The 13,525-nt window shown below is 40.0% G+C and overlaps 1 long non-coding RNA gene across 1 annotated transcript; it reads right to left on the bottom strand.

Annotated features, from left to right (window-relative positions):
• Positions 1-625: 625 nt before the first annotated feature.
• LOC122837125 lies at positions 626-6,434 on the bottom strand. The gene is made up of 3 exons (XR_006371694.1): positions 6,213-6,434; positions 1,205-1,348; positions 626-781 (listed from the first exon to the last, which is right to left on the bottom strand). It is a non-coding gene; the product is annotated as an uncharacterized LOC122837125 (long non-coding RNA).
• Between the last annotated feature and the right edge of the window lie 7,091 nt (positions 6,435-13,525).

Below are 13,525 nucleotides of genomic sequence, written 5' to 3'. Positions count from 1 at the left end.
CTTTAGTCTTTGGCTGAAGACCAGGAGACATTTCTGCTGCTAGCGCTAGGCTAGCATCACTTCAACCAAACCCAACCGTCCATCTGGGTTTGGTTGAAGTGAACTGAGAACTTTTACTAATTTTCAACATGACTCAAAATATTGACGTTGTTGTTCTTAAGCCACTTTGACACTAATTTGTTGGTGTTTTTAGGCTCATTGTCTATTTGTGAGAAAGTTTCAAATAGTTTTTCCTGGTGGCACAATCTATTTTAGAAAGCACACCCTAACATTCACATGCAAAGTGATGCTGTCATTGGTCAGCTGGGTGGTGCTATGAAGTCTGGAGAATAGCTCAAATTTGTGAAAATATGAAACTTCTCTAATAGTCCTAACAACAAATATACCATAATATTCAGTATATTTTTAAATGCATGCGTTCACTTTCATCCAGGAACGGTGACAGATTTGCAACTCCATGTTTGTCTCCAGTATGTCTGACCTACTTCACTGCACCATCAGCCAAAGTTTACTTTTTGAAACATTACAGTACGCCATGTTGCAAAATTCACACTGAGCGTCTGCTGTCAGCACACACTATCTGTTGGTGCCATTTGCATCCCACCATTGTGTGTTTGCTCAGCTGAAACCAGCCTGGTGAAAGAAATGTTTCTGAGCGAGACTTTGGGGGGGAAACATGGATCTCTTTACAGGAAGCTGCTGGATCTCCCATGGGATGATTATTGTTTGAAGAGGTTGGAAGGATTTGACTTGTTGACTGAGAAACTCATTCCCTCTAGGACTGAATGCAGAGAAAACACTTTAGCTGCCAATCCCACATGCCAGCCAATCATTTGACAACTTTGGCATCCTGCTGAAAATCAATGTGGAAAAAAAAAAACCCTAAATCTTCCACCTGTTTTTTTTCTGTCAGAGGGGAAAAGAGCCTTCTCACAATATCACAAAAAGCATTTAGTCCTCCATTTTCCCCAGAGGTGGAAGATTTAGAGGATGGTTTTTAGAGCAGGAAACAGCAAGAGTTTGAACGCAGAGAATTATTCTTTTCTCCCTCTTTGACCTGCGAGATTGAAACAGTTTTCTCTTCTATAACACACAATAAACGAAGTGACAAGGGACAGATTCAGGAAGGTTTATGTCATATTTGTATCCTAAAGAAGCCATAAAAGAGATTTACGAGCCATATTTTGTCTGAGATGTTGCTCACCAAGTATGTTGTTGCAGTTCTGGAGGCACCTCATTTTCATCTGCAGGTTGGATGTCCCTCTTTCTCACCAGAATTGGATTTGTGACACGCTTCCCTCTTAGATAAAACGGGTGTAATTATGAGAGTAACCTTTGGGGGCATTTTCTGCAGAGAGAGAATAAAGTGGTGATTGGGTGAGTTTTGTTCATTTTACAAGCTGCTCTTCCTGTTATTAGGGTCAAGTCACAGAAAAATGGTGTGAACCGACATATGAAAAGATTTCTTCTTAAACCTAAACAAACTTTCAGGGACGGATGGAAGAGATGGGAAAGTAATTGCTTTATTTTATGTCTGGTTGTTTAGAATTAAAGACAAAAACATAAAAGTTACAATAACTGAAAGGTTGGTGAGAAAAAAAGAAAACAAAAACGACAGGGTTTGTTTTCTGGTAAGTTGAGTTTGAAATAAACATTTTGATGTATTGTGTGAACTAATTTTAAGCAGGGCGTTGTGGGGCGGGCCTCCTGCAGGGGGCACCAGCGCTCTTAACATGAGGAGAAAACACATCAGAAGAAGCAACTGCACACGCTTAGCCAACTGCACCAAGACTATGCCAGAGAAAACGAATGGATTTTTATTACTTAAAGCTACGATGAGTCACAGAGATAATCTGAGTCAAACAAAAACAAAAAATATGAGTAAGTTTAACTGTGATGGTTTAAAGTTTGGATTTTCATTGGCTGGATCTGAAAACACTCTTAGCTAGTCTGTCATCGTTTAGCTAATGACACTAGGAGGCAATTTTTACAGAGAAATCAACTAAATAAAGGTGATATAAGGCAACCAACTGTCTGTTTTTGACAAGTGTTACAGGTGATAACTTACATATAAATTATTTTGATAATTTTTTATGTTGTTTTTGAAACAAAACAAAAAAACAAGTTTGTGACTAAGAGCTTTGAAATTGTAAAGATTGATTAGGTCAAACTTTAAATATGATTGAGGTTACAATTAATGAGGCGAACCCAGTTCAACGAACCAAATGTTCACCACATCCCAATCTGGTTCTTTGAGAAGTGACAGCATGATTTGGACCTAAAGTAAAGTCTTTCCATGCAGTTGTTGTCTGGTGTTGACTAACTCTCCCATGGACAGGAAAACTGGCTCAATTTTCCAAGGTCCAAAGTTCAAGATATTTGTGTCATTATTATCTTTTTCTTCCTAAATGTGCTGGTGAAGAACTCTCTGCCCTAAAAATAAATGGTTTGGCCACTAACAACTTCTTCGTTTCAGCTCATTTGGCTCACTGGAGCAAACTGTGAAATGCTTGGCCTACTTAAATCTGATGTGCAGAAAGAAAGAAGAGGAAAGGAAAATAAAGACTTCAGCACTCACAAAACAGAATTTAGCTTAGACACTTGTACGATTTCTACGTTATAAATTATTTTACCCGTAGGGAACCTGGGCACATGCTTGGAGTTTAAAGTTAAGAAATGTCACCAGGAGAGGTCACAAATATTCATACACGGGTTTTTAAGTGAAAAAGTGCCACAATGCAATAAAAAAAATCATAAAATTTATACTTACACAATTTTTTTTAAAACTGAAAACATTCTTTCTTTCTTTCTATAAAACATGATTGGTCTGCAGTTGAGCTGCTAAGCATATTAACCAGTCAGTCACTGTTTTTATTTTGTGTAAAATAAAGAAACAGATCAAAGTTATTATAAATCAGACTGATAATCTGCCAGAACAAAATGTGCAAAACTTTTCTATTCAGCCTTAAATCTGAAGATGTGAATTCAAATCAAGGCTTTTTTTAAAGGAAATATTCCTTTGACTAAATATTTAACCAGCTTTCAGCATGAAAATCTAAAGTCATGTTATATAAGTCTGACTGAAAACCACTTTTAACCCAAATGTTATATCTATAAAGCACTCTACATTACATAAAAACAGTTAAAATGCAGCTTTAAAACATCAGTTGAAGTTTACCGTTAGATTCAAAACCAAAAGTAATCTTCAATCTAATGCTTCAACACTGATCAAACCGTTTAATCGTGAAACTTTGATTAAGTTCTGCTGTTAAGGAAAGATTTTTATTTCTGATTTAAATGAAGAGGAGCAGAGAAACTAAAATCTGCTTCGTCATCAGATCCGGGATGAACCGAAGGGTCTGAGCAGTTCATTTCCAACGAGTAACTCAGGAACATATTTCACCCCAAAACCTTTTAGAGCTTCCCAGACAAACTGCAGAAAGTAAAATCCATCCTGTTACAAACAGGGAGGCGCTGCGGTGATTTAACAGCTGGGTTTCTGGGCTTTATTTCCTCACAAAGTTGTTTTTTACTTTCTGTGAAAAAAGACAAAAAAAACACTGTTAGGAGTTACTCATAGACAGTGTTAAAGTGACCTGGTCAACCTTTTCAGGGCTTCCTGTTGGGATGGGTCAATATCCTCCCAGATCAGAAAAATCCATCCCTGCATGACTGATTCGGAGTCACAGGTCTTCACAGAAAGCTGCTTGGACAACTGGCAGCTCGCTCTCGTTTTTCTCCATTTCTCCATGACTCAAGACATTTCCCTTCAAACAGAGGCGTGTCTTCCTGGCCTGTCAGCTGGGAGCAGACGACTCGTTTCTGACCCAACAAATCAATCAGCTTCCATCTGGGTTTTACTGCAACATAAAATATTCATCGGACCAAACTTTTCTAGGTTCAGGTCAGTTAAAATCACCAAATGTGTTTCTATTTGCAACAACAATGAGAATATGTCAGGGCAGTACCTTGAACGTATTCAAGGTACTGTCTCTTTAAATAATGAGGGGAAGCCCAGATGATGATGTCATCAGCTGGTGGAATTTAATGTTCATATTCTCCAAATGTACGGAGCCCCATAAGGGACACACGGGATTGTTTTTTCCCTTCGGCTTCCCTCACAAAACTTTTACTATCTTGTTTTTCTGCTATAAGGTTTTGATCAGGTTTTTCCACGTACGTTAATATCTCGTTAGTGATATATCGGAAGATTTATGTCTTTTTCTTTAGGACGTCACACACGTATGTGCAAAATGTAAAAGTAGAACAGGCCAATCATGGACTTTCCATCTCTTCTCATTATTCAAAGGGACAAAAAAGGAAAAAAAAAATATCCCCATGTCCCTTAAGAGGCTCTGTATGAATATAATGCCAATGTATGTAAACTTCTGATTGTGAATACATTAATAAAAAAATCTCAGACATTGACTCTCATTGTGGTTTTTAGCAAACAGAAGTTTTGTCTGATTTAACATCAGTGAGGAAAAATGGTGGCCAACACAGTTTTATATTTGTGGTTTACGCCTGAAATAAGTTTGTGTGGATGGTATATTGCCTATTCAGTCATGATGTATAAGTGAAGCGATAAAACAGAGACGGAGGAGCTGTTGCCTGTAAAACAGAGCATCTCTCCTGAAGCCAGGAGTCATTTTGTTTTTCTAGCATGGAGACTCCAGAGCTTCCCTCCCGGTGGGTGAGGGATTGATGGCGGCCTCGGCTGAGTTTATCGAGCGCCTGCCTCCACTCTGACTGTCCAGCCAGCACTTAAGCTGCAACCTCTCTCTGCTCTGGTCCACCTCTTTCCCTGAGATGCTGTGAGACGGACAGATTTCCACTTTGACTGTTATCCTCGACCACCAGGAGACGTTCGAGCCGTCCACTCAAGGCGCTCCGTGTGGCTCAGACCCTGACAGGTAGTGTGATGGCAGCACTCCTGTTGGAAACATTTTAGTGACATCTTGGTGTCAGAAGCCATAATTTCAAATTTGTAGAGACAGATTCCAGCTCCTCGTATCCTGTTTTTTTCTGTAACTGTCATGTTCTTTCAGTCCAGCTGATAGTTTATGTTCTTCTGGCACCGTGGCATATAACTCAAAAGTTTTATTTTTTCAAAGAGACATGGCATATTTTCTTCAATTTACCACATTGCAACCACAAACTCTTGTGTACTGCTCTGATATTTGATGAGACAGACCATCAGAAAGTAATGGCTACCAGTGAAGAGGAAATTAAAGGATGCATTGATTAAACAGTGATGGTGACAGGAATCAAAACAAATACTGAGTAAATGCTAAATCCAATCATTTTGAAACGTACCATGTGTTAATACCACAAAATCAGTTACAACATAGTTTAGCATCTACCCAAATATCAAATTTATTAGTACCCACCGAATGTGGGTGGAGAAGAGGAAAGAGTCTTCACCCACTTCAAAATAAGAGCATGAATTTAAAAGTCTACTTGAAGAGTTCCTAACAGTCAAACCAGAACTTCAACACAGATGTCAAACTTTATTAAACTGAATGTTGATATAACAATCTAGAAAATTAGCTCTCTAGAAGTTAACTTAATTTAGGTGAAGCTAAACGTTTTCAAAGTTAGTCATTAAAAGCATATCGATAAAAACTGACTTGAGGTCGGCTGCAGGACATAATCGTTTCTTCCATTATTCCAGACTCCTCTTCGGTTTTGGGAATAGAACAGATTGTATTCCTACCTCTACAGGAACCAGGAACCTACTGAGTAACGGCTATCAGGATTACACATTCCCCACTGACCATGACTTCTAGTCAGTATTAGTTAGCACAAAGATACCTGGTAGTAAAACATCCCATTTTTTTCATCACAACACTTCTTCATAGTCCGATCAAGCCCTGTAGCGGTTAATTAGGCAAGGAAATAAGCAAACACAATTGAATAAAGAAAACTATACGTAGGTATTCCCCTTGTCACAAATGCTGTTTCAACTTTATCTGGAAGTAATCGGGCTAACGGCTAATGATTCGAGGCTAACGGTTCAAATAAAGAAAACTCAGTCTGATTAAAATAATAATGTTAAACATCTAATCATTTCTAGATCAATAAGTGAAGGTAGTTCTGCTTGATTTTATGTGTGTAAATAAATGAAAACCGACTGCAGTAGCTTCTGTATGTTCATTTAGGAACCGTTTTATGCTACTATTTAAGCCGCTATTATTTAAGTCGTTACTCACCCGTAGTACAAAATGTGTCCGACACAGCTTCACACGTCCAACCAGACTTTGTCCCTCATCATTTTTCCTCTTGGGATTGATCGTTGATTTATCCGTAGTTTCCCGCTAATAACCTTACAGACCTGAAGTACAACTCTAGAGTACCTCAAAAAATGTCTGGGGTGACGCACTGAGTTTTACTACCTCTGCCATTAAGTCTTTGTCGGGTTTTCTCCACCTGCGCATGCGCATGCAGCCGCTTCATGTCAGTTATCAGGCGTTTGCTTGTTCTTCTCTACAAAACAAATCCTGTTTGGTAAGTAAGATCGTGAACTCTGGTTGTCCGTTAGCAAGTCTAAAGATTTTCAATTGCGTTTAGAGCTGGACTTTGACTAGGCCATTCTAACTTATGACTTTGCTTTGAGTCACAGTATGATGAAACTGAAACAAAGATGAAACTAGATGGTAGTAATGTGGCATAATTATATATATATATATATATATATATATATATATATATATATATATATATATATATATATATATATATATATATATATATATATATATATATATATATATATATATATATATATATATATATATATATATATATATATATATATATATAAAAAAATTCCTTCTCACCCACTTGGTGGTGATTCTTCTTCCTCTGAGCTCGGGTCCTCTACCAGAGGCCTGGGAGCTTGAGGGTTCTGCATGAGTATCTTGGCTGTGCCTAGGACTGCACATTTCTGGACTGAGATGTCTGATGTTGTTCCTGGGATCTGTTGTAGCCACTGTTCCAGTTTGGGGTGACTGCCCGAGGGTCCCGATGACCACAGGCACCACTGTGGTCTTCACCTTCCAGGCCCTCTCCAGTTCCTCCCTTAGGCCCTGGTATTTCTCTAGTTTCTCATGCTCCTTTTTCCTGATGTTGCAGTCACTTGGTATTGCCACATCCACCACAACGGCTTTCCTCTGTTGTTTATCCACCACGACTATGTCTGGTTGGTTCGCCCTCACCATTTTGTCTGTCTGGATCTGGAAGTCCCACAGGATCTTAGCTCGGTCATTCTCCACTACCTTCGGGGGTGTTTCCCACTTTGATCTTGGGGGTTCCAGTCCATATTCTGCACAGATGTTTCTGTACACTATGCCTGCCACTTGGTTGTGTCGTTCCATGTATTCTTTCCCTGCCAGTATCTTGCACCCTGCTGTTATGTGTTGGACTGTCTCAGGGGCCTCCTTGCACAACCTACACCTTGGGTCTTGTCTGGTGTGGTAGATCTGGGCCTCAATTGCTCTGGTGTTTAGGGCCTGTTCCTGGGCGGCCATGATGAGGGCCTCTGTGCTGTCCTTCAGTCCAGCTTTTTCCAGCCATTGGTAGGACTTTCTGATGTCAGCCACTTCGGTTATTTGCCGGTGGTACATCCCATGTATATATATATATATATATATATATATATATATATATATATATATATATATATATATATATATATATATATATATATATATATATATATATATATATATATATATATATATATATATATATATATATGACTTTTGCTTAAACACAGATGTTAAACTGATTTTGTGAATATTTTACAATGTTTTTTAAAACTTTGACAAATTTTCTGTAATCACTAAAACTACATGATTAATTGCAAAGCATCTTTAACATGAACACATGACTGATTTTAAAATGCTGACGTTAATGATCCTTCTCTGGAAAAGAAAAGATGGCCTCCTTTACAATGTGTCTGACAGCCGGTGGTGGTTATTTTAGGCAGATGAGAGGGAGCGTGAGAAATAATGAAGGCCATCTGTCTTGATGGAGCCATGTCCTCTGCATGCCGGGTCCGATGTAAACAACTCCATTTGTCAAGATATGATGAACCTTGAACTGCTGTAACATCCACTGAGACGCTCCGACTGCATCAAGCTCCAGCAAATCTTTGGCTCTTTTACTTCTTGCAAGTTTGTCAGTTTGAGAAGTTGGAAGAAACTCCTCCTCCTAAAAAAGCTGCACAGAAACTTGCAAATATTCATTATAGTGTGAAAATTCAGAGTTCCTCCTCTTAATCTGCTGGAGGCACAACCAGCATTAAACCTTCTGCTTGCACTCATTAATGAGTCGCCCACAAATCCAAAATCATATCGCCACCAAAAAACATTTATAAACTGGAAGGAGTTGAAATAACCAACATTGATGGGAGGAAATGCATCAAAATCAATAATACTCCATACATCGATCAGTACAGATCCATTATTCGCCTCATTTCCTGGATTTACTGGTTAGAAAATGGTCAACCTTTTTACCTGTAAATACCTAATATCTACATATCTATAGATATTACAGTACAGGGTTGAGATGCTTTAAAAAGAGAAGACTTTTTTTTAACTCAACTTTGTTGCCTAAACTGCAAATGTTTTTTCTTACAAATGCGTCACATTTAGTGGGGACAAAAAGACTTCCTTTTATTCCCACCAAAATAAAAGGGTCTGTCTAAAGAGTTCAAATCTAGAAATGTCTCCCAACGAATGGAAACTCTGAAACAGATCATTTCCCATAATGCAACATGTTGGTCATTATTGGTTTGCACATGTGAAGGATCTGCCTGAGTCTTCATGCGCATCTTTTGATGCCATTTTTAACATGTGGACAGTATTTCTGTTGAAATGTTGTTCTTACTGTACACTATCTGATTCTTATGTTTTATATTTGTGTGGAGACATTGCTTTGGTCTCGTCTCTCATTGTGTTGGGTTGAGCCAGCTGTTGCAGATGTGAGTCCCAGAGTTTAATTTGTACAGAAACACCAACAATCACTGCAGTGGAACCGACTCACTTCCCACTGATTATAGCGTCAAAGTGCAGAAAGAATCATGATGTATTTCAGGGTTTCTGAGAAGGTTGATGTGTTTCAGGAGCTGAAGCTAAACGAGGTCGTAACCTGGAGGCCTGCTGCCTTTTGGTACCTAAAGATCAAAGTTTCTCTGAGGAACATCTTGAAATTCACAACCGTGGCGTTTTATCTTCAGGGTTTGGTTGAGATTAAACATCTGGATGCTCCCAGCTCCAGTAGATACTGACTGATGGCAGCAGCAGAAACATCTGAAGGCAGCTTCAGAGTGTGTGTGTGTGTGTGTGTGTGTGTGTAAAAAACATCACGGTTCTCATTAGCTGCATTTTCCATTACGTATGCGAAGCATTTTGGATTTTCAGCGAATTGTTTCCAAATAACTAAATAGAATTAAAATCTCATGTGAATGAGTCTGATCAGGCAACAACAGAGGTGACAGATGTAAACACATCAGATATGTTCATATTTCAGCCAGTATAGCGCTCAACGTTAGCATCCTGTTGAAGCTCCTTAGAGCAGCCAGCATGCTGAGCTTTTGGGACGCTGCAGTGCAGAACATTTCTACAGAAGAGCTTTGGACTCAGTTTTCGATGAGGTTTGTGACTTCAGATGGAGCTAATTTTTATTTGCAGTTTTTTGAAATACACAAATTTCAAAACGGCTGAAAAACCACCTCATCACAACACAAAAATGTATCAAAAATATATTTTTGGGTCTTGCTGTTTTTCCATTAAGCAAATGTATTTTTATAATTCCAGTTTGCATCATTCTATGGACAATGGAAACAGCTAATGTTTCCAGTAATAACCAGCCCACGCTTGTTGTTCTTTTTACATTTCCCACTATAAATTAATAGTTATTAGCTGTGGGGCAGAACCCACACTGGCACAGGGAGAACATGCAAACTCCATGCTGGGATTCAAACCCACAACCTCCTGCCTGCAGGGAAGCAGAGCTACCGATGGCTCCGGCTTTCAGCCCGACGTCATCATGAGATGAAATCCTGAAGACGAGTGAAAAGGAAACTTTGTTGGCTTTTAAGAAACGGATTCCAGCTCATTTCCTCAGGAGAACCTTAAACATAAACTCCACTCTTCATAACTGAATATTACTGAAAGGCCTCTCACCGATATAAAACTGAAATATTTGTTTTCAAGTGTGAGTTTTGACTTCCTCTCCTTTTGGCAGAGCACTGAGATAAAATCAGCTAACAGAGTCTCAGAAGGAGAAATGTTTGTGTTTTACAATCAGTCTCCTTTGAATAAGTTCATACAGTAACTCTTAGCTGGGTTGGATGGCCTATTTTTGAGAGCGCGGCGCTCAGACGCCTCCCCTCAGAAACGTGATACGATCATGTAGCTCCAAGCATGTTTTAATGAGCTGAGAACAAAAATAACTCCTCTTCATGGTTTCTGCAGGTTTATAAGGTGGAAAACAAAGAGCCTTAAATTGTTTTAACTCACTGTGTCACAAACATCTTCGTTTGAGGCGTCTCGAAGCGCGGCCCACGCTAACATGGGTTTATATATTAGGATATGGATCTTTGAAACTCCGGGAAGAACCAGAGGGAAATCAGGCTGTTCACCATTCCTCTCCACATCGGAGATCTGTTGCTTTTGATCAGGTTCCTGATCACATCTCCGTCTGAAGCGTTCAGACTCTGGGCGTCCAGCTGGCAGCGTTCAGCCGCCTGACAGGTTGGTGAATTGAGCCTGGAGGATAAAATCCAGCCAGGAAGGACCGGCTCCATCAACATCCCAGCTTTTACTCCCGGCTTCTAGGAAGCAAATAGTCGCATACATTCAGCAATTTTACTGCCTCAGCAGCAATATCCCTCATTGTCTAAATGAGGAATCACCAAATATTTTCACATCAAGAAAAGCCATTTGGATGCACATTAAACCAAAGGCCTCCCATTTCATTAGCACTTGTTCCAAAGCACCCCATCTAATCTTTGTGGCGTTGTGGAAGAAAATCATTTAACTGCGACGTGTGCAGAATTATTTAAGAGCGGGGCTGTGGAGGCTGTAAAACGGGCCCTCATAATTATCATTTCCAGGAGTTGAGGGCCACTAAACGGCTCCTCTTCTTCATGTTGCTACCAGCAGCGTTATTAGTGTTTCTATCGCTGGGACTCGGGTCGGTGAGGAACAGCTAACCTGCTCTCAGCGCTTCTACTGCAAAACACTGAGCAGATTTAACAGGAGATTTCTAAACATTCTTTGTTGAAGTGAAACAGCTGCGCTCCTGTTTGAGCTGGATGACATGAAGCAGCACAGCTTTGATTCCTCAAAACATTTCAACAGCCACCCTGCTTCCTCAGTTACCCTGAATCTTACTGAGTCTTTCAGGTGAGAGTCTCTGTTTGAGGTTTACTTTTAATTTCAGGTCAAATTATCCAAGTCGAAGTGATTCACTGAGTCCAAATCAAAGCAGCGGACGGATTTTTAAAAATATTTTTTTGATATATTTACATAAAAAATGTAAATATATGCTGAAATGGGTTTTCTCCATAGGGTGTCTGGGCTCTCCCTTAGAGAGAGAAGCTCAGTCATCCAGGAGGGACTCAGAGTAGAGCCGCTGCTCCTTCACATCGAGAGGGGCCAGTTGAGGAGCATCTGGTCAGGATGCCTCCTGGACGCCTCCCTGGTGAGGAGTTCATGTCCCACCAGGAGGAGGGGAAACCCAGGACACGCTGGAGGGACGATGTCTCTCTGCTGGCCTGGGAACGCCTTGAGATTCCTGGGAACGCCTTGGGATTCCTGGAGGAGCTGGAAGACGAGACTGGAGAGGGAAGACTGGGCCTCCCTTCTGAAGCTGCTGACCCCACGACCCGACCCGGATAAGAGGAAGAAGAGGATGGATGGATGGTTTTGTTGATGAATATAATGTTTTTTTCCCAGGATGAAAGTTTTTTCCTCTTGTTGACCCTCAGCCTGGGCCGGATTTTAGCAGGGGCTTACCGGGGCTGCAGCCCGGGGCCCCGGCATTTCGGGGGCCCCGAAGGATGTTTTATATTTTTGTGAATGGATAGTGTCAGAATTTAATCAATGACTGCATGATTTTGACAGCACCGATGAAAAATGTTCCAATTTGTTCTGGCAAACGTCCATCTTGAATGCTTGCTTGTTATTGGTCCACTTTTGACGCATCTTACGCATTGGGGAGGAGGAGCGTCAAGGGAATATTATTTTACAATGGCGGACAACAGAAAATATGACAGCGGAGCGCAGAAAAGAAGGAAGAGAAAAGAAAAAGAGCATCGCGCCAAAGAGGCGACAAACAAAATGCCTAAACTGACAGGCTTTTTTAAACCTGTTAGCGGAGATGGAGCAGAAACATCATTATCCCCGCTCCTCAAACCCTTAGCTATGCTAACACCGGCACTAAGATCCCGCCAGAACCTTTAACCGTGACTGAGTCGGTGGCTGGACTGGCGTCTGTGGAGTCAGAGTTGGTGGAAGCGGGATCTTCTTCCGCAGATGGAAAGACGACTGTGGATCCGTACAGTACCGATCCGGCGCATTTGGGGAAATTGACGAGTCCGTGCGAGCTTACTGGGCTGGCGAGGACGGAGAGCTGTCAAAATATGAATGTTGGCTTTCAAGCATCAGAACGGGTGTACAAGCATCAAAAGCGTCACTTCTCCAAATCTCACTTTAAACGCATAAGATGTTAAATGGTGAGTACGTCGAAAGATCGTGGCTGCTCTACTCTCCATCCACGGAGCTGCATTTTGTTTTGCATGCCGCATTTTCAGCAATGCTAATACTCAGTCAAACTTTGAAACTGGTTTCAGTGACTGGAAGCACGCAACTGAACGCATAAATGCCTAAACTTTAAAAAATCCTTCAGAGGGCAGCACTTTGGACTTACCTGGGTCAGGATATTTTCTGAAAACTACAGTATGCCTGATCTCTTTTTTCCAGAAGATATTGTTTATATCCATGTTCTGTCTGACTGGCAGAGAAGCACTTTTTTGACATTTATTTCCTCCACTATTTACCAAGAACTTTAAAACCAAAGAAAAAGTTTGAGTTTTGATATATTCCACTTGTACTTATATGGACTTGTAAATGCTGGGGATATTTGTATGAATATTGTTTTACTCGCTTTGCTTTGTAAAAGTATATTTGAGCATTGCATTTCTTGCACTCAATCTGTTTTATGTGTTGAAGTCCAGGCAACAATAACTATTCAGTGATTTTTATTTTGTGATGCAAGCATCATATTCTAGTTTCAACCCCAACATGTGGTTTAGTCTTTCTAGAAAAGAGTTCAGAGTTGTTTGTAGTTTGTGACAACTGGCTTATTAAAGTTGTAAGTTGTCAAAACTTACTGTCTGGTCATTTTCTGCTCATCCTCTAAAACAAAACAAACACATACACTGTGTGTATGTGTTTGTTTATATATACACTATATATATATGTACAATATATATATATATATATATATATATATA

Source organism: Gambusia affinis, linkage group LG09, assembly GCF_019740435.1.
Source record: "Gambusia affinis linkage group LG09, SWU_Gaff_1.0, whole genome shotgun sequence".
NCBI lineage: Eukaryota > Metazoa > Chordata > Actinopteri > Cyprinodontiformes > Poeciliidae > Gambusia > Gambusia affinis.
This window is presented reverse-complemented; position numbering and strand designations above follow the sequence as displayed.